Below are 21,260 nucleotides of genomic sequence, written 5' to 3'. Positions count from 1 at the left end.
CTTCTCCCCCCTAGTCAGACACCTCTACGTCACGTAACAGCAACAAAAACATGAACAAACACTGAACGATTGTCTTTTTATTAACTAACATTAACACTGATTAATAAATGTATTGTTCCATGTTCGTTTGCGCACCACGCGCAAGGTTTATGAGCATAGTCCAAGTCTTCTTCTCTGTTTTTAGTGTATCTCTGTGGCAGAATTACAGCGCCACATACTGGTCTGGCATGTATACTACATCATTATGCGGTTTCGTGTGGACGCGGATATTTCTTGAGACGAGGAAAAAAAAGATCGGATTGGGGTAAGCTCCGTCTCCGTGTGGATGGGGCCAAAGTCTATGAGAGAGTGTTTCACACTTGATTCATACCCTTAACCGTTCTATCGTCGTTACAGCACTATGGAACATGACCTTGCGCTTGCTCCTCTATTTGAGTGGACCATAGCCATAAGTTAGCAGTTTGTGACATTGGGAGAATGAAGACTGCGTCTGCATGTGAGGATTACGTATATGAATGTACCTTTCACTTCTCATAATAGGTATTGCAGATTTTTATCTTTAACTTTGGATAAAATCCTATCTAATAAAATCTTGAGGTTAAAGGTAAGCTGTGACATAATACATCGTCTCTCTCTCTATATGACTGAGAATTTGCTCTTTTTGGTCTAGCTCTGCTTGTTTATATAGAAATTATGCAGAAAGAAGATGCATAGTAACTTTTGTACTCTTTTGTCCTTCCACATCTACTGTACTTAGTCATCCAGTTTGATTGTGCTGAAGGTTTGAAGAGAATTGCAAAATGAATTTGCAGCTCAGTGGCTCTCACTTGTATCGCACCTTCGTGTATGAGATTGGCAGTACGTTACCAACATATACAGCTAAAAAAATTTACCGCGTTCTTCATTGTTTCGGTGCTGTCACATGTCTTTGCATGTCAGGCACGACTGTGGCGCTCTGTTTGGCCCATTCTCTCATTCTCCATCAATGTGGCAGTCACCGGTTACAGCCAAGTGACAAATGAGCTCGCCTTCAGCAAAAGATGAATTTCAATCCACTACACCTGTGCCACCTCACCAAAAGAAAGGCCTGATTACCCGCTATTGCATATTTGAAATGAAATGCTTAATTCCTCCATTAAAAAACCTATTTACATGAATTAGGGACAATTATCGTTTTCAGACCCATTTCGGCTTTGTTCACCCTGTCCATTAACATTTAAAAGCGTCGGCTGCCAGACGCAAGAAAAGCCCGTGATCTGATTTGAGCTTACCCCCCACGTTGGGTGCTTGGATGGACCTTTTTCATCTCGACTGCACTGATGAGAAAGAGCTGGCCTTGCTTCTCAGATTTGCCTCAATTACACATAATCAACAAAAGCAGTTCAAGCAAGGGGCGAAAAAGAAAAAAATGCCTTGAAAAAAGAGATCTGTTAGAGATGGACAGGGCAGAGCTGCTCTCAGACTTGAAATGTGCACAGCATTACTGATAAGCATGGCTTCATTTTTGGCTTTCCATATGGATTCAGACCCAGATCAAGAGTCTAGAATGTCAAGAAGAGGTAAAGGAGCATCTAGATGGAAAAGGTGAAGGTAAAGGCGACTGAAGATTTAATGAGCACATAGATAAAGCATTAATTGCTTTACTACAGGTTTCTTGCACGCCTAAAAGTGAATTCAACACCATTGAGGCCATATATACCCAGCCACCGGTCTACATCTGCTGCCCTTCTGCCCATCCACAAATTACACTGTCTGACCCCAGTTGAACATACATAGAATGAGCACTCTCTTCAAGAATAAGACTGAATGATTCAAAATGTCATGGTTTTTATAAGAGGGTTACAGAGCTGAGAATTATTATTTTTATTCTCACTTCAAAAAAATGGTGAGCAATAGAGTACTTTTCCTGCTCTTTCTAGAACTGGTTAGCCTTATTCAACAAGCCATCCAAGGATTCAGCCTTTTAACACAGGTGCCATGGAAGAGTTGTATAAAAATATTTCCACTTTTTAGTGATGTGTAATTGGTTCATAAGAGGTTGAGGCTACACGATCAAAGCAGAAAGCTGGTTGCTCAGCAGCAGAAAAGAAAACAGAAAGATGTCGTCAAAACTAAAAGTCATTGAAAAGAGATTAAACTGATGCTGTTGTTTTCAAAAGTGTTTATATACACTACCGTTCAAAAGTTTTTGGACCAAAAAAGACAGTAAAAACATTTAGAATGATACAAAAGATTTCTGTTTCTAGAAAATGCTGGCAGGCCTGCCGCAGCAACGGCTTTAGATGACGCTACCATCAACTCTTTGTTCTGGTATGGAGCCAATTACCATTGCCCCATGGATCTCCAAGACACAATGGGACTAACCTGGAGGAAAGGGATCCTCCTGTGTCTAGAGAGCATCCAGACCCAAACCAGAACCAGCCCGCCAGCCACGACAATGTCAAGCCTGCCGGTCGCAGCATTCCCAAGCCCACCGGCCGTTCCTCAGTCAAGCCTGCCGGCAGCAGCACTCTCCAACCCGCCGGCCGTTTCGATGTCAAGCCCACCAGCTGCCCTGATGTCCTCTAACCAAAAGAGGAGGATAAGGAGAAAAAGACTGTTCTCTGTCCTCATCCTAAAGCTCCATTGTTGGCTCCAGCCCCCAGAGTGAGCTCCAGTCTCAGCTTGAGCCCCCGAATCCAGCCCAGAGAGGACTCCAGTCCATGAGTTTAGCCCAGAGAGGACTCCAGTCCATGAGTTTAGCCCAGAGAGGGTGCTCCAGTCCCCAAGTCTATTACAGAAAGGGCTTCAGACCCCAAGTCAAGCCCAGTTGCCGAGTTAGGCCTATGGGGGACTCTGAACCCAACATTCTCCCCAACTATTTTTTTGTTGGGGGTAGTAGGGGTCTGTCCGTGGAGGCTCCCTGTTCCACCATGGCCTCCTAGTCTGCCTGCTCCACCATGGCATCCTAGTCTGCCTGCTCCACCATGGTGCCCGTAACTGCCTGATCTGCCATGGGTCCCAGAACAGGTATCGCCTGCCATCCTGTGTCACACACGTTAGACTGTCTGTGAGTGAGTGAGTGTGTGAGTGAGTGTTTTCATTCCCCACTTGCACCATTTTATATTTTTGCCCTGATTTGGTCTTCCTGTTCCTGCCCTGACCATGTTCATTGTTTCATTAGTTTCCATGTTTATTTAAGCCCTGTGTTTCCTGATTCCTGCCCCGTACTGTCTTGCTGTCTTGAACGTTGATTCTGTGTCCTATGTGTGATTCCTTGATGTCAATAAAGACTCTTGATCTTGATTCTCCTGCATTCTCCTCATTCCTCGCTCCATGTTCCCCACTTTTCACAGTAGGTACACCATGACACACATTCAGTCATTAAACTGAGGAATGATGTAATCAAACGCTGAAACGCATCCTAAAGTTTCCACTTCTGAACTAAAACCTCCAATCCTGCCAATATCACAGGTTTCCACAAAGCATAAAATCAAATGCCTCGGTCTCTCCAGCTTTGGTACAAATATTGAATTCTTTATCAAACAATCCTTTTCCAATATGGTTCATATCAAAGAATGTAGAGGTTCCAATATCAACACACACCCCAAAATCCCACACACATATACTGTGTCCTTTCAATTTGGCATTAATGCAGCATTATACAGTGCTGCTTTTGATACTAAACAAACTTTAACATTGGCAGTATTTGGATTGGTTTCCTTCATATTGGGAGTCATATGTAATATGTCCAACTTTCTACAGTGTAGAAAGTATTTATTCTGTGTTGTGTTGGTCTAGCATGGACCATCTCTACTTTTTCAATGAATTCTCACTTTATAAAGTGGATTGTGTTATAGAAAAATGAAAAAGGTCACTCAAGCTATATTTCACAAGTGGTCATTTTACCCAGTGTTTGCAAAAGTGTCTATTAGCATAATTGTGCTATTGATTAGGAATAACTCACTTTTCCTCATTATGATTACATTCAGTTGTTGACTTCACATACAGTAAATTCATTTTTATGTCAGTCTTTTTGACTGCTATGATCCATGACTTATCTATATCATTGATTTCTGCAAAGTTCATCCATCCATAGGTGAGTGACATAAAAGTATTTTACATAAAAAGATTGAAGAGGGACAATGTGCATGTAAACGAAATGTCACTGTTGTGGAGACAGGCCTCAAAGGAATAACCTAGTGGCTGTGGCCACATTGTGATATAACGCTAATTTATGAAAGGTTTCATAATGGATTGCAGCATCTGGTATGTGTATAAGTGCATGTCTAAATTTAGTTAGTGCTTAATGTGCACTACAGAACACAAAACATCCCTATTTTTAATTCCAAAGTGGTCTGAGTCACAGACTAAAAGCCAAATAAAGCATTGTCTAAATAAACACTTTGCCTGTTGTGAGGTGGACATTTCTCCAGTGGTGGAAAAAAAGCAGCTGTGTGACAATGGACTGCCCTCAGAGAACCTGTGGATATCTAGTCTAAATCCAGCCCAGGTAGCTGTGAAAAAGCTAATAATGCGTTATTGCTGCTCAGGTCTTCTCTGTCATCTCTCTATCAGTCACCCTATACAGGGCTGGCCGAGTGATAATGGGTAATAATGCAGCGGGGAGAGAGACCAATCTCAGCAGGTCCAGAGTGGTGTGAGAGGGGCCTCTGTGTTAGGCTCTATATCCCACGTGTGAGTCCAATTCCGATTGAGCCGGGGAGGAAGTGAGGAATCTTTCTGGAAACAGATTCACCATATGTTAGAGAGTGAACATGCATTTATTTGACGAAAGTTGTAAGCATCGAGAATAAGAGCAAATGGGTTAACAACCTGAGACGTCTCTAAGCATGGGAGAAGTTTTTTGTTTAGTCAAAATCAACAGAAATCTTCAGAGGTATGGCATCCTGAAAAGCCCTTACATCTCTGGATGAGGTAGTTTTTTTTTTTTTTTTTTTTACATTAACTACGCCGTTTTAGGAATTTAATGTTCCAAAGTTCCATTTTAATCTTATTTTAGTGTGTTCAGTTTTATTCCAATAAATACACATGTGCATGTCGCTCTTGCTCTCAGCTTGTGCATTCACAGGGATAATCTGAACAAGGCACCATCCTTAATTCTAACTCAATTACATATTTATTGACATTATATCCATATATATTTATATTATATCCATATATATTTATATATATTTATATTTATATTTAAATGGAGCTATATTCTTCCCACCACAAACTGATGAGAAAAAAAAATAGTTTGGTGCTAATGCAAACTGTTAGATTTGTTGTGAGGGCATTTTAAATCTTTCAAAGAGAATGAGTAATGATGAGGAGTATGGTATTACTATGACTTCAGGTTTACTCAAAGAATGGAGCAGCCTTTTTAAGTGTCAACTCCTTTTGTTACTTTCTGTTTTACTGCAAAGTTTTAAAACAGCCCTAAGACATGACTTGAATATTAGCTGCTTTTTCAAACCTAAACATATTAAATATTCCCCTCTTTGATCACAACAAATGTGTTTTTACTTTTCTCACTATGGTTTATTTCTCTCAAGTATCTGACAAATTGAAAACAACAAAGAACTTAAAACACCACAGCAACTGCACGCAAACAACATCAGTTGATTTGTGGGAACTGTTTAGATCTCTGTAAAATACAGAAAGACCCCCTGGTGCAACTAGAACACATGCTGATAATCTACTCAGACATAGCTGACAATCAGCTAATACTTTTTAAAAAAATAAAGTTTCTTTAGTGATGTCGAAGGTTCCATGAAGAATCTTCAACATCCAATGAACATTTCCATTCTACAAAAGTTCCTTTTAGTGGGAAAAGGTTCTTCTGATTATTGAAATAATCTTTGTAAAACGTTTTGCTCTTTCACAGGTTCTTTGGGGAACCTAAAATAGTTATTCTATTGATTCATTTAAAAGAACCAACTAAAACAGTCATTTTTACTTGTAAATCTGACTACACAGGTCACACTGTATGTATAAGATCACAAATTCAATAAACAAGTTTGTTAATGAGTAAAACTCAAATATTTCTGATATGACACCGCAAGTGTGTTACAGGTTGCAAAAATGTTTCCTGCACTGCTTTTTAGTGGCAGTGTTACTCATAGTATGCACAGATAAACAAAGTCTAATTCACATATAAATGAGTCAGTTCTTATTATGAATCAGTAAAAAAAAAAAAAAAAAAACATGATTAAAAATATAATTATTTCTAGCAAATATAAAAATGCACTGTAGATTATAAAAAAGGAAAATGTAACTGCAGCAGAAAACTCATTGTTGAGCCCTAACTAGTGATATATAGTTTCTCTTTTGTATTTTCTGTTATTTATTATGTTATGGACTTTATCAGTGTATTATGGTCAAGTAGAACCTATTTGATCACCCGCAAGGATTTGACTTGGTCATAGCCTCTCCAAGACACTTTTTCGACTGGGCTTTTCTCTGAAGTAGTCCTCGTAATCGAGCTGGATTTTTCACTGGACTATTAAATGCACCAATTACTATAAGGGTGACAGCGGGGTGCCCTCAAATTTTGTGCCAAAATTGCCCAATAACCCCCTCCCCCAACTCTGGTCAGTGCACCCTCTCCACATAATGCCAGCAAAACAAGAATTAAGTGCTCGAAAGAAATTGATTCATAGCAACAGAAACGTGTCAAATGACATTTCCAACACTCATTACACCTGGCGTGCATCACACCCCAAGAATGTTCCCATTCTTCGGACCTTTTGTCTCACTCACTCTTCTTCTCGCCACTCTGCCTTCTCCGGGGAAATGGTAATTAATTGAAATCATTTCCATGTGTAAGGTTGCCCAAGTCCCTCCTTCCACTGTGTCAATGGGTCGATAGGTATTTGGAGCGAACAGTCCACACAGGTGATAAGAACTGAAGTCACACTGTGTTAAATGATTGCCAAAGCAGCAAGTGAGGAGCGAGGTAAAAAAACGAATCAGATTCAAGGGCAGAGGAGTTTGTGGAGAGGGAACGAGGGATGAGGAAGAGAAGGGGGAGGTGTGCAGTCCTCTGTGGATGACATTCTGGCAGCAGGGGCTGATGGTCAGCACCCGCAAAATTGAAATATTTCAGGTGATTCAAGGATGGCCACATTTCTCACTTCTTTTTCCTCTCACTCTCTCGCTTTCAATTATCAAAAGGTTGTCTGTGGGAATCAAACTGTCTCCTTGGGGGAGTTCATGCGTGCGTCTCGGCACTGTCCTCGGTGTTCAGAGCGCCTTCTCTAAGACGAGGGCCACTCGTGTCCCGCCGCCTGCCAAAGAGCGCTGTATCTTTAAGAGGCCTGTTACATGCTGTTGATTAGTTTTGCTGAGTGGGTATGCAGAGACCAATAAATTAAATATGAATAAATTAAGAATGTACTGTAGCAGAAAATTGCTTGGAAAACAACCACCTCCCCATTAAAATATGTATAGCAATGCCTTTTATGTCTGGCGACATGGGATTAGATATCACTGTAAATTAACACGCCATCCGACCGTAGTTGAGAACTTTTCACTTTTAACAAGGACTTATAAAAAAAAAGCATTTACTCTAGTGTGTTCGCTAATTAATTTGATATTCAAATGAGCTTATGTATTATAATTGCAAATATCCCAAATAAGATCAGTTTGGAGAAGAAAAAAAAAAAGAGGGATTGTGTCAACAAAGATTGATGAAGCTTGCTTTGAAAATGCCATCTGTTTCGGATGTTTACTCCTCTTAAGAAACGCGTCTGCGGTTGTGTCAGCACCTAACGCGCCACACCAACTCCTGCACCACCTGCAAACTCCTGGAGTCACACAGCGGGCCGCATCTCTGCATCCCTCAGTGCCTGCGACTCCAGGATCTAAAAGAGGCGACCGATTTTTTTTATTTCCCCCTCTCCTCCTCCCCGGTGCCCATCTGTCAGGCTACACTACTGCAGAGGAGGAGGAAGGCAAGCACCTTGTTCCAACTGGCCGCCTTTCTAATTTTCGGTGCCTCTACGGTTTGTCCCAAACAAACGCCCCTTTCTCAGCTGCCATGCTACCGTGCCTGCTGCGTGCACACTGGCTTTTTTTTTTTTTTTTTCAGAAGAAAAGTTTGCGGGATAAAGATCTCCCTAAAAAAAAAAAACTAATGTTTGGATGTGCTGGCAAAGAGGAATGTGAAGATATCAGGGCCATTTCTCCACTCCAACCAAGTTTTTCCTCTCGGTTTTTTAATCTACTAAATTTCTGCTCTCTTTCACTCTCTCCCTGAGGCCTACAGATGCACTCCTGTAATTTACTGCAGGTCACATTCCACCAGCACAATTCAATTTGAAGATTTCTCTCTGTCTCTCTCTCTCCCTTCACTGATATAATGAATTAAAAGACTGGCACAAGAAAATGAGGGCCATATGTTGAAATCCCATCCCTGCTACTGACAAGGCATTAGCTGTACACAAGGTTCTCCAAACATGCCTTATGCAAATTCACTCCCCAGCCTTCAGGAGGTTAAGATTTTTTTTAAAGCGTATAATTCATTGTTATCTTCCTTTTTTTGATCAATGGGTCAGTTTGGCTAGTGGTAGTCGACAGTCCATCTTGGTGTAGTACAATCGGTCAGATCAGGCTGTGGATATGAGTCATTGTGTACAGGTAATAAACACTGTCATACACTATAATTATTTAATGGCTCAATCCATCAAAAGTGACTATGGCCAGACATGCAGGAAACTCAATACAGAGCTATTGTGATCCTAGACTCGTCTCTGTTCCTAGTGTGACAGTGCTTCATGTTTTCTACAGCTCCATCCAGTGGTTCCTCTCTGCTCCGAAGGTTTAGAGTTCTAGAACTGAGACTGAGCAATCTCTGAGCTTAGTTCTCTTTTAGATGATAGTTCCGGTTCACTTTGATTGGACGAACCAATTAAGTGTGATGATATTTAGAACTGAAATATTTCACTGTTTGTTTCATACCTTTTCTGATTGCTACACAAAATTTTCTGTTTGGCTTCTTTTAGAACTTTTCTTTTTTCTTTGCTTTTTTTGGTGATGGAGCAAAAAAATTAAAAATCATACTCTTCATACTGTCTGAAATATCACTTACTTGATATTAACTTTTTAGCATTACTAGCTTAGCCACAGGTAAACACTTCTATGCTGACATTAAGTACAATGTTCAATTGCAAGTTTGAAACTGCTTTTATAAGGTTCTGTAAACAGTTAAGGGTCATTAATTTCTTTCATGAAATTCATACTTTTATTCAGAAAGGATGCATTATATTGACCAAAAGTGACAGTAAATACTTTTCATAATGTTACAAAAAAGTTACAAATCTGGTGGGCAAAAAAAGTGTATCATAGTTTCCACAAAAATATTAATCAGTACAACTGTTTTCAACATTGTTTATATTTATTTATAAATACAACACTTAGAAATATTTCTTGGGCATCAAATCAGATTATTAGTATGTTTTCTAAAGAATCGTGTGACACTGAAGACTGGAGTTATGGCTGCTGAAAATTCAGCTTTGCCATTAAAGGAATAAATTAGATTTCTGGTATTCTGGTAAAATATTCGAAAACTACAAATAAGAAACTTGTTTAAAAAAAATCTTAATGACCCCAAACTTTTGAATATATTGTAATTGACATTTAATCAAACAATATGGTCATTTTGTTCCAAAATAAGTAAAACAGATATGATAAATAAATAAATAAATAAATAAATAAATAAATAAATAAAATGAATTAGGATATTAGGAATTGATTTTGATTTCGACCAATCAAATTAGTTATATTGCTTAAATATTATATTTTAAGATCTAAATTATCTTCATATCAACTACAGAATTTGTTATCCAGGTAAAATCTCACCCCTGATGGTCTATTGTTATACACACAGCTTCCATAATGGATCATTATTTTAGTTTCATAGAAACATTCTGTTAAATCTTCTAGCAAAAGTATGGCACTTCATGAATGTGCATAATAAAAATATTTATGAAAATAAACATATTAATGCACAAATTATGTACTGACCTTATAAAAGCAACAACACACACACTCATGGGCTCATTCATAACAAGGCCCTTTGGACATATTCATTAAAAAACAAGCATTTCCTTGTTTTTACCTAGTTGTACATTAATGCAGACAATCACTTCTTTTACTATAAAAAGATCAAATTAAAAAGATAAATGAGTGCACAAGTAATAATTCATTTAAGAGGGTTAAACGGAGGGGCCTTCAATATTCTCCCTGAAATCCCCATGAACACAAACACTCACTCACACACATCCATATGCAAATAGGAGGATTGTAATACAGTCTGTGTGAGTTCTGCTTGACTATTTTAATATTGCATCCATCTCTGGGATTATTCTCTCTTCAGAAGAGAGACCAGTGCTGGAGTTCTGCAATACTCACAGTATACCCTGCTGCTCTCAACAAGATTAGAGCCCCTGCACTTTGACTCCCAATCCTGCTCTCTTCATGGTGTCTAACCACTTGGCGCCCCACCGCTCACAGTCTTAGCATACAGCTAACATTTAAGTCCCCTCACCCGACTTATTTATTTGTGGTTCAAGCGTTCTGCACTTCTAACATTGGTAAGAAAAAATGTATCGGGAATTAATAGGTCACATATATTGTATAGAAGAGTCGCTGAAAATCGAGACAAAAAGCTTTTGGATGGCTTCTTTTTAATGGCTAACAAAAAAGAACTATTCACATACAACAGCTACCTGATGTTATTTAGCAAAAGATGACTACTAGTGTGATTAACACATCTGCAGAGGAAACAGCAGACATTCCTAGAATAAATAGACAGAAAACTTGAAGTCCATCAGGATCATTTTTACAAGTACTGTTGTGGAATTTGCTTTAGTCTAAAGTGGTATATACTATGTTTTGTTTAAATATTGCATTAAATTACTCTGTTATTGCCAATTTACCATTGGAAACATTATTGAAAGCTATGAAACCCTGTTATAGTCGTTATAGTATACATACATTCTTCACAGACCTTCATGATGAAACACTTTATTCTCTAGAGAATTTTTTAGCTAATAGCATTTCAATGTCCAAAGATGACTTATGCACCTTATGTTAGATGTCGTGAATAGACATGATGAGTTCATCTGTTCCAGATCCAAAAAAATAATGCAGGCAACTAATGCCCAAAATATCTAGCTCACCCTCAAAAGAGGAGGCCTCTGTCTACATCATAAAAAAGGTAACATAACTATTAAGATCTATCCATAAAAGCAAGAACATTCACATTAGAGGAAGTACAGTTTTACTTCAGCTTCAGTGTAAAACTATTTTGGCTTAAAGAGTCATTTGTGTATCCAGCGGGCCCACCATGCAGCAGTGACCCCCTGGAATTTCTCACCTTTGGCACTGAACGCAAATTCTCAAGCAGTCTCACCGCTGATGTCTAGCTGTGTTTTTTAGCCCGGAAGCCAAAGGCTGGATTGGTGGAACGGTGGATGGAAGTGGTGCAGGGACGTGGGGACAAGCTTTCACACCTGCTTGAGTTGGATGCTGCAGAGGCTGCTTCTGTTGATGATGGTTTGAGACAGGATCCCGAGATGGAGGAGGCCTTGCTGTAGCTTTTTGTGCTTGGCTGAGCAGGGGGGTTTGTTACCTGTGTGGGACTGCGGAGATAAGCCGCTCTTATTCATCTCACAAAAGCGCAACATGTCACACTACTGGACAGTGCTGTACGCTGGAAAAGGGTTATCTTGGCACCATCTAGTGGCTGTTCAGAGAACATTGATTACAGAGTTTTTTTTTAAATACCCTTTGGCAGATATCTCCTTTTGAATAAGCACAAATATTAAAGAAAATCAAATGCAAACCAATTCGAAGCTCAATCAAGAGAATGACTGACCTGTGCAGTGGATGTATTGAGAGTGCTGCAGGCCTTTGCTCCAGACGCACTCTTCTTAACACCGTTAGAGGAGGACGCTGATAGTTTTTCCTTCAGAGGCTATAGGAATGATATATATAACACATGAAAACCTGAGTGGGTTTGAGAGACCTTCAAAGCCTTTCGAGCAAGTCAGTCCACATGTCAGCAATATTAGAATTTCTGATCATGCAAGTGATCCATAAAACTGCTCGCTAACTGTTTGACAAGGCTACAATAAAACAACATGTCAGCTCCCCGAGAAAATCTGACAAAAATGACACCATAAGCGTTGTTTGTTTACCTCGATTCAGGCTAAAAACTTGTGAATATTGTCTCAGCTAAATGATGTCACTATACAAATATTATATATTAGCTGTGAATATTTTCAGAATGTGGTACAGCCTTAGTGCTTTTGTAAAATGTTCATCTCATATTAAAATTAGTAAGAATTATTTATTTCACATCTGCTATTCACATCACATTTCTGCATTTCACATCTGCACTATTTTTTTTTTTCATATTATAGCTTTCTAACAATCCAAACATTGCAAACTATGAATATTGTTCATGGCTCTGTAACAAATTGCTGATGTTCTTCTTTTGAAAGTCGCCTTGGATATTTAGCATCTGCTAAATGTAAATGTGAGGACACAAACATTCATTTAAAATACATTCTATTACAGTATGTTCATTAAGTGGTATTCTTTAACTAGATATTGTATTGTCTCAGAATTCTCAGTGGGTGCAGTGATATAAACATTAAATGGTGAGCAGATCTGCATTAAAGCATTTATTATTTCAGAAGGACTTCCATTCCTATGGCTGAGATGAAGGATTGAGATTCGTCCAGACTGCTCTAGACAATGTGATCTGACTGGTCTTTTATAATACAATGAACAACAGAATGCTTTTTCTTAAGTGCATGATGATGCAGAAATGCTTCACTTTTGTTTTTGTATGAGCTGTATTGCAACACTGTATTGTTTTTGTTTTTTACCTTCTTGTTTTGGGTGGAGTGTTGGCTGCTACTGCTGCTGTCTCTGACATCCTCAGGAGGTGCTGAGGTTACTGAGAGTTCTTGAGATGTTCTCAGCCCAGACCCTTTGTCTTGAGAGGAAGTGAGAGAGAGAGGTTTTGCAGTCCCTCACTCATCTCCCCACCCTCTTCATCCTCTGGAGCATTCTGGAACTGACGCATCATCTCTACAACATTCGTACTTGTAACAGTGGTGGAGGTGTCCCCCTGTGAACACAGATTTTCTTTCTGGCAGGTCTTTCTTTCTGGCAGGTTCCCCATTTACTCATCCATCAAATTGAAGAGTGCTAATTAACTGATTTCTGAATCTATAATGTTCATGACCTCATTTTAAGAGTAATTGAGTTCTCTTACAGAAATCCAAGGGTTATCTAGCAGCTCATTGGCTGTGATGCGGTGAGCTGGGTCAACTTTCAACAAACACCGTATTACAGTTTTGGCTGCAACACAAAACATACAATAGTTACTACACTGGCTGAACTGCAATCATAATGGAACGGTGTGGGCACCAGAGGCAGTTCTAACCTGCATCACTAATGGTGTGCCACACAGGGCCAGAAAAAGTGAGCTCTCCTTTCATAATCATCTCAGAAAGCTTTTCCTTGGAGCTGGAAATGAAAGGAGGCTCTCCACACAGTCTGAAAAAGAATTACAAACACAACACATACATACACACAAAGTGTAAGTGGGCCATGTGAGTCTGTGTGTGGGCATAGAATGGAAAACAACATGGGAGATCTTCTTACAGAGTGTACGTGATGACACCAATGCTCCACAAATCACACTGTTGGCTGTACTGGTGACCATTAAACACCTCAGGCGCTGAATGAGTAAGTCCATGTGTCAATAATGGAAGATGTGTGAGGCTGGTGTAATGTCTGATATCTGATGCGTGACACCGTTGATGGCTTTCGGCCTCTACCCTTTCTCGAATATTATTCAGCTTCACATCACTTAAATTAGGTCCTCTCCTCTTTACTGCTCATTTTAATCAGCCTCCATTCAATTTATGAAACACCCCCCATAGTAATTCATCAAATCACAAGTAAATGGGACATGTGACTGAATGCGTTTGAGTATATGAATTTCCAATGTAGATAGGTGTCCCGCAAGTGGAAGGCCTGCAGCATGTTTTCACTGCCCACACCACCCTTCTGCACAGAGAGTCCGAAATCTGTGATCTGAGATAAGACAGGACAGGGCTTTGATACAGTATGTTATTCAAAATCAAACAATATTCAACAAAAGCACATACAGGACACACTAAAACATTTATTTCTCTCTCTTTAATTATTGCCATTTTTCAGCATTAGATTCTGATCAATTGGAATGTTGAAAGTAATGAGCTACAGACACACTGCACTTGATCACTCTATCTTTCTGGCTTTCACTTCTTGATCTCATTTAAACTATTTATGGCCCAAACAGACTTCCACAGAACAGCCAGTATACCCACTCACATAGACTATGCACTCCTTGAGCCATATGAATAATATATATGAGGAGTGTATATCTTTTCATGGGTGCGTGGGGGCGAGCAGGATTAATATCCAGGAGAGATGACCACCTTCTGCCAGATAAAAGCTTTTAATACAGTGCCAGGACAGCGCTGTCTTTGGGCCCCCGTTCTACTCTGATTTATAACACAGTGCTGCCCTGATTCAACCCTCCGCTCCAGGTACTGGCTTCGGTCGGCTCCCGTCAACGTTCTATTCTGCTCCACGCTGTGCCCCTGCTGGAAATTTGTCTCAGAAAAGCCACTTGTGATTCATTTTCTTTGAGAATGTGATATGAAAGGAGTTAGGCAGGAGGTCTGGTGTAATGAGACAGTATTTAAAAAGCTGTTAAAAGGTTTGGGCAAGGAGGACAGTGGGAGAACTAATCAACAGACGAGAATGTCCAGAGGTCCCGCCGCGTTTGAATGCCATACCACATGCCTGCGCAGAAGTTTTTACCGTCTCTCTCACCTTGATATTGACCATATCGTTATCGTTGCCTTGGTGAAAACTCTTCACGAGAATGTTTTCCAGTTTGAGGTCACGGTGAACAATGTCGGAGAGAGAGAAAGAAGAAACAGAGCAAGGGAGAGATGGGATCATTTTATTCATAGAGAGCAGAGCATGGCAAAAATGCATCGCACTGGAATGGGAATGGGAATTCTAGTGATATTTTTTTTGCTCTGTATCCTTACAATTGCAATTCATATCATCAGTTCTTATGTGAACCAAGCAGGGCACACCTCTTCTTACCATTCTACTCATCATGATTCTTCATTACTGCTGTTAACTATACACACTTAAATAGAAATGTGAAAATAATCAAATTATAATCAGCGTGTGAGGCTAATATACTGCAGTCTCATAAAACACTCTAGTCCTGTATACAAATTGCAAGTGGAATCATTAGCTCCTCTAGACTTGAGACACACTAGCACTCGGGGACTGTTAAAAAACACACCTATTAATCAGTATTCCTCCCCTGCTCGTTGTTAATGACTCATTAGCCCCATGTAATGGTGTCTCATTGCCAAGCAATGTCCTAAATTACCTCTAAATGCAGATTTCACAGGAAAGAGAGAGAAAGAGAAAAAATGTCAAGAATCGTCAAATAAACCTCTAAGACTCAATTAAAATGGGCTGATATTTTATCTGACAGTTGTTCATTATTATCTCATTATTAAAACAAGCCTGATTCCCCGTAATGACAGAGAAACTTAATGTGGATGCAATCATTAGAGCAATTTTCAGATGGTGGAAAAAAGGAATCAAAGCCACTGTATAAGACAACAATCATGTGAGCAGTTTTTCAAGCTTTAGGGTTTTTATTTAATGCATTTCTCTAAAGGTAAGGCCATTGAAATAGCAGAATATAATTTGAGGTATGTTTTCATTGAACCATCAACCGTAGGCTCCTAAGAACCAACTGCTTATGAATCCCAGGGGAGGTGTACTGAGTTTTGCAAGCGTCACCTTTTTTATGCAGATAAACAATAGCTTCAGATAAGCTTTTGATGATGTGTCTGGTCTCCTCTTCAGTGAAGTGTTTGTTCTTCTGCAGGAGATCTTTCAGATCACCTCCTACACAAAGCTCAGTCACGAGGTACATCCTCTAGAGAATGGTACACAAACATACTGTATGTACAGTACATTTCTCATTTTTGACATCAAACGAGAAACTGCTGTCAAACACAATCCAGCAGCATACACAGTTGTAGGATTCAGTTCACAATAGCACAGCTGAGTGAACTTTAAAGGAAAGCAGAGCGTAAAACAAAGTAGATCATGTTTTTGCTCTCACCTTTGGTGTTTCAAAAACTTCCTCTAGATGTATAATATGTTCATGTTTCACTTGATGCTCACTTCTCTTTCCAGATGTTTTACACCAGAAGTGCCTGCCTGCATGGATACAAAGCTTTTGTGATACTTGACCCATCCTTGACAACCATGGGAGCAGCTCTCCATCAATCACCTCAACAGGTAAAACATAACCACCAAACACTTACCTTCTCTTTGTTCACCTTCTTAATTGCCCACTTCCTCTGCGTCTCAATGTGAGTGGCTTCCCAGACGACGCCAAAGTTGCCTTGACCTAATTTCCTCCCGACGGAATAGATTTTCTGGGTATCCAAATGAAGAGGCTGCATTATGTGAACTATTACATACACACTCGTTCTCCTATATTGACAGTAAACAATGCTCCAGCTCTGACTAATGGGGTCAGAATGAGGGTGGGTTTGTTTTTCAGCTTCTCTATACTCCATTAAGTTGAGACCTGAATCCTTAAAGTGGAACTTAATTTTCAAGTTTGCCAGTCTCTGGAGTTTGGGAGAATATAGTATTTCTAATCAAGTTACAAATGATTAAGTTGCTGCCGCAGTTCATTCAATCTCAGGTCTAATTAACTTGATCATTATCTCTGCGCATGCAAGGCTGTGCACTGCCTGCTGCGGATTTGGCAAAGACAGCAGTCAGTAACCTCTTGAGAGAACGAGGGCAATCAACAGAATAAAGAGGTGTAATTTCCCTCCAGGCCTGATGAGGGCGCTACCAGACTGGAGCAAGGTCACACTGGGGCAAGCAAGGCCATGGCTCTGGTGTTAGATAGAAATGGCCTTTTGCCACTAATTTGAAGCCATAGACTTCTGATGGCTAACAAAATAATGTCTCCTGCACAGCAAAAACAAAAATTCAAGGCAAAATTAGTTGGGATATTCATATGGAATTTAGCATGCACTGCATTGGATCAGTAGGGAGTCTACCTGTATGCCGGATTCATCCTCAATGAAAGTGTGTTGCACTTTCTTCTCTGCACTGTTTGTGCGAGTCCATTGAGATGCTATTTTCTTTCTGCTCCAGAAACATTTGTATGTGTAATCTAAGGGTGACATAAAATGTTTTCCATACATACAGTATTTCTCACATAAGTAATTCGCACATACAGAGCAACAACATAATTTCAAAGATGGGAACCCTCACAAAAAGATACCATAGAATTAGCAACATTGGGGTATCAATCACTTAACGTGCATGCACCCATATTTTTGCATGAAAACTGTGTGAATTTATTTTCACTGCAGAAATTATGATCCCTCAATAAATCACACAAAAAATTGCTTAAAGGCTGGTTCACACGGCAGGATAATTAGGCCCCGATTCACCCCTTCCGACAATCTTAGGATGCTCCGATTATCGTAAAATAATCTGATCAAATATTCCTGCCGTGTGTGGTGTGTTAAGACTGCTCTCCTCTGCTCGGAAGAATGTCGGGACCGCTCCGATCTCAAATCGGGGATATCCAACATGTTGGATTTATTTTGCCCGATTTCTTCTCGTGTGTGGTGTCCCCCGAGGACAAACAATCACGCAGCCTGTGGACTGTGGCGTGTAGCCAATCAGAAAGCGAGGTGACGAGGCAGTGATAGTACAGGGAAACAAAATCAAAACAGCCGTGATGGGTTGATATTGCCGTGTGGCTGCACACCACACACGGAACGACCAAAACTGTTAGACCCGTGATTTTTTATCGCTGTGTGTGGGGTCTCTCATATTTGGAAAATCGGCCGACAATTTTAAAATCATCCCGTGTGAACCAGGCCTAAGTCTTAAAAAAAATGAAAAAAGTAGGAAAACCAAAAAGTACATGTTTGCAAAGATTGAATGCAGTAGAGCTTTTATAAAAAGTCCTTCCTGTATATGACAAGGACTTCCTCTTTTAGAATCATCAACATTAGAATAGGTTAACTTATGTGTAAACCTTTCTGAATGTAGAAACTTTTCTATGCATTCAAGTGCATGTAATTATTAGCGAACAATGACCAGTTTCTGAAAAGCTTGTACATTACACAGTGAATTGTAAAGTTTCAAATAAGATATCTCATTAAATATTCAGGCAGCAGACAGAGATCTATGTCATCATGTTCATGCATCTACATGTCTAATGTCTAAACTGTACCCCTTTATTTGCTAAGCTTCAACTGTCACTCTCCAATTCACTTCTCACTTTAAAAGAATGTGTCTAAAGTCTCCACACTAACATTAAGTACAATTTACTCAGCTTAAAACCATGCTCCAGAGCCAAATTAAATGTAAAGTAATTATGGTGAGATGAGTGGGAGCGGCAAAGAGGATCCGCCACACAGACAAGAGATTAAATATTAATGAGGAAGCAGTGTCTTTAACCTCTCCTCTCTCAGTGGCATTATCAAGTCTCGCTGACAGGTCCTCTCATAACAGCGCTGCCTCTCTTATTACTGACCATCTATCTGCTAAACAAATTGATTGTGACAAATTCTGAAAACTCCAATCAGCTCAGATACTTATGTGATAACAGTAGCAGAGGTCAAAGTGTAACACAATGGGGTTCCCTCTAAACAGGTTTAGGAAATAGGTGAGAATGATCATGGCATAGAGACATCTGAACTGAGAAGCGTCACGTTTTGCAGCATTGGCCTTTGCAATTGCAATAGAATGTATAAAAGAGATGGTTCTGAGGTGAATGGTGAAATGTTGTTGAACCGGTGTTTGTTAGTGGAGAGGAACTGTGAAGTCCCCTTCAAAAAAGCTCTTAAAACTTCAAAAATTGAGTGGCATTGATAAAAAGGTGCATCAGCATTTCACTGGTTTAAATTGGGTAAAACAACGTTAAAACTCAGATAAGTAGCCAAACCAAAATTTATGTATAAATTTCTGATAGCTAGTTTTTCAACTTCTGCTCCTAGCTCTTATACAGAGTTGTTGGTCGCAAATGTCTATATGTAGGTCACGCAATGCCGGGGTCAGTACAGAGTCTATCGCATCTCTTACTGTCCAGGCCACAACCAAGTCCAAAGTACTTTGCTACTCTTTAAGTGCTAGCTTGATACCATTAGCAATTGCCCCGTTGAGATCCTCTTTGGTGGTGGCGGAATCTTAATTTTTTTTCTTTTTGGCGATTGCTCAATCACTTTTTTCCGATTGTCCTTGACCGCTGAAGTACTCATGATGGAATAGATAGAGAGTGGTTCGAAATTCACTATCAGGATTGTAGAATATTTGACAGAGTGTGCAGAGCGAAGGACTGTGAATGCACTGCCTTCGAAGGGTCATCGTTTTTATGATAATTATTGATATTGGCTGACAATGACAATTTTGTGATAATTTTTGACAAAACTGCCCAGCCCTAGTAATAAGCTTCACTCTAAAAGAGACAAATTTGAGTTCCCTCACAGACTATGCCATCAGCTCAAAAACCAATCCACAGAACTCCAAGATTTCTGGAAGGACTCAAAGGAAAGTAATTGTGGCAGAGAGAACGTCCGCAATTGATCCTCTTGCATTTTTCATAACAGTAAAGATCCCATTAGTGCTTGTTTACTGATTGTTTATGGACTATGATGTGCATTATTTCTCCTGACTGTGGGAGGTGCTGTGTCTCTGGCTTGAGCCCAAATTAAATGTGACACTAGTATGATGCCTCAATGCACAAAAAATTTTCTCTCAATCACATGCATTTTTTCCTACTTCCCCTCATGCTGTCTCTCTCTCCTCTTCTTATTTCCCTTCTTGCTAATACTTTATTTGGAATGAGTCATTCATGTTATGCTGTACCTTTTAAGCTCTGTAAAAATCAGTCAATAAATAAATGTGTTCTGTCATGAAATTCTAGATGGCACAGCTGGGTCATTAACACAAACTGATGATATTCACAGTGTTAAACTACTTGGCACAAGCTGCTTGGTTCATGTTGCATATGCAACCAATGAGCTTGCTGCTTTACATTTAAATGGCTGGTTGGCATTCACTAGAGCATTTCGCAGATTACCCTCCACCCTCCCCAGCTTCACATGTACAGATCTGCTACTGGTTAATATATTTGCGCTGCAGCAGTAGGGCTGGACAATATATCGAACAATATGATCATGCGCATCTCGCCAGTAAAGCCGGTTCTGTGATTAGCGGTTAATCCCCATCACCTGCTTTCAAATGGTGCGGCAGATTCACAGAGCTGTTGTTCACTGACAAGCTACACTATATTGAGTTCATTATTGAAGATGAATCGCCTTCGATAATGAACTCGATAAAGTGTAGCTTGTCAGTGAACTACGGCTTTGTGCATTAACTGTCGCTCCATTTGAAAGCAAGTGATGGGGATTTACCACTAATCATGTAACCGGCTTTACAGATGAGATACGCATGATCGGTTATTTTTTAAAATTCACATGTATTCACACAAAAATGTTTTTAAAATAGTGATTTATATTTAATCGAATACAGGTGCATCTCAATCAATTAGAGTGTTGTGGAAAAGTTTATTTCAGTAATTCAACTCAAATTGTTAAACTTGTGTATTAAATAAATTGAATGCGCACGGACTGAAGTAGTTTAAGTCTTTGGTTCTTTTAATTGTGATGATTTTGGCTCACATTTAACAAAAACCCACCAATTCACTATCTCAAGAAATTAGAATATGGTGACATGCCAATCAGCTAATTGACTCAAAACACTTGCTAATTGTCATAACACCTGCAAAGGTTTCCTGAGCCTTCAAAATGGTCTCTCAGTTTGGTTCACTGGGCTATACAATCATGGGGAAGACTTCTGATCTTACAGAAGACAATCATTGACACCCTTCACAAGGAGGGCAAGCCACAAACATTCATTGCTGAGGAAGCCAGCAGTTCACACATTGCTGTATCCAAGCATGTTAACAGAAAGTTGAGTGGAAGGAAAAGTGTGAAAGAAAAAGATGCACAACCAACCGAGAGAACCGCAGCCTTATGAGGATTGTCAAGCAAACTGGATTCAAGAATTTTAGAGAACTTCACAAGAAATACACTGAGGCTGAAGTCAAGGCATCAAGAGCC

At 39.6% G+C, this 21,260-nt stretch overlaps 1 pseudogene; it reads right to left on the bottom strand.

Moving 5' to 3' along the window:
* Window positions 1-12,700: 12,700 nt before the first annotated feature.
* On the bottom strand, window positions 12,701-19,397 carry LOC113091170 (serine/threonine-protein kinase 33-like; annotated as a pseudogene).
* Window positions 19,398-21,260: the final 1,863 nt, after the last annotated feature.

Source organism: Carassius auratus, unplaced genomic scaffold (genome assembly GCF_003368295.1).
Source record: "Carassius auratus strain Wakin unplaced genomic scaffold, ASM336829v1 scaf_tig00214110, whole genome shotgun sequence".
Lineage (NCBI taxonomy): Eukaryota > Metazoa > Chordata > Actinopteri > Cypriniformes > Cyprinidae > Carassius > Carassius auratus.
Note: the sequence above shows the minus strand (reverse complement) of the source record. Positions and strands in the feature narration are given on the sequence as shown.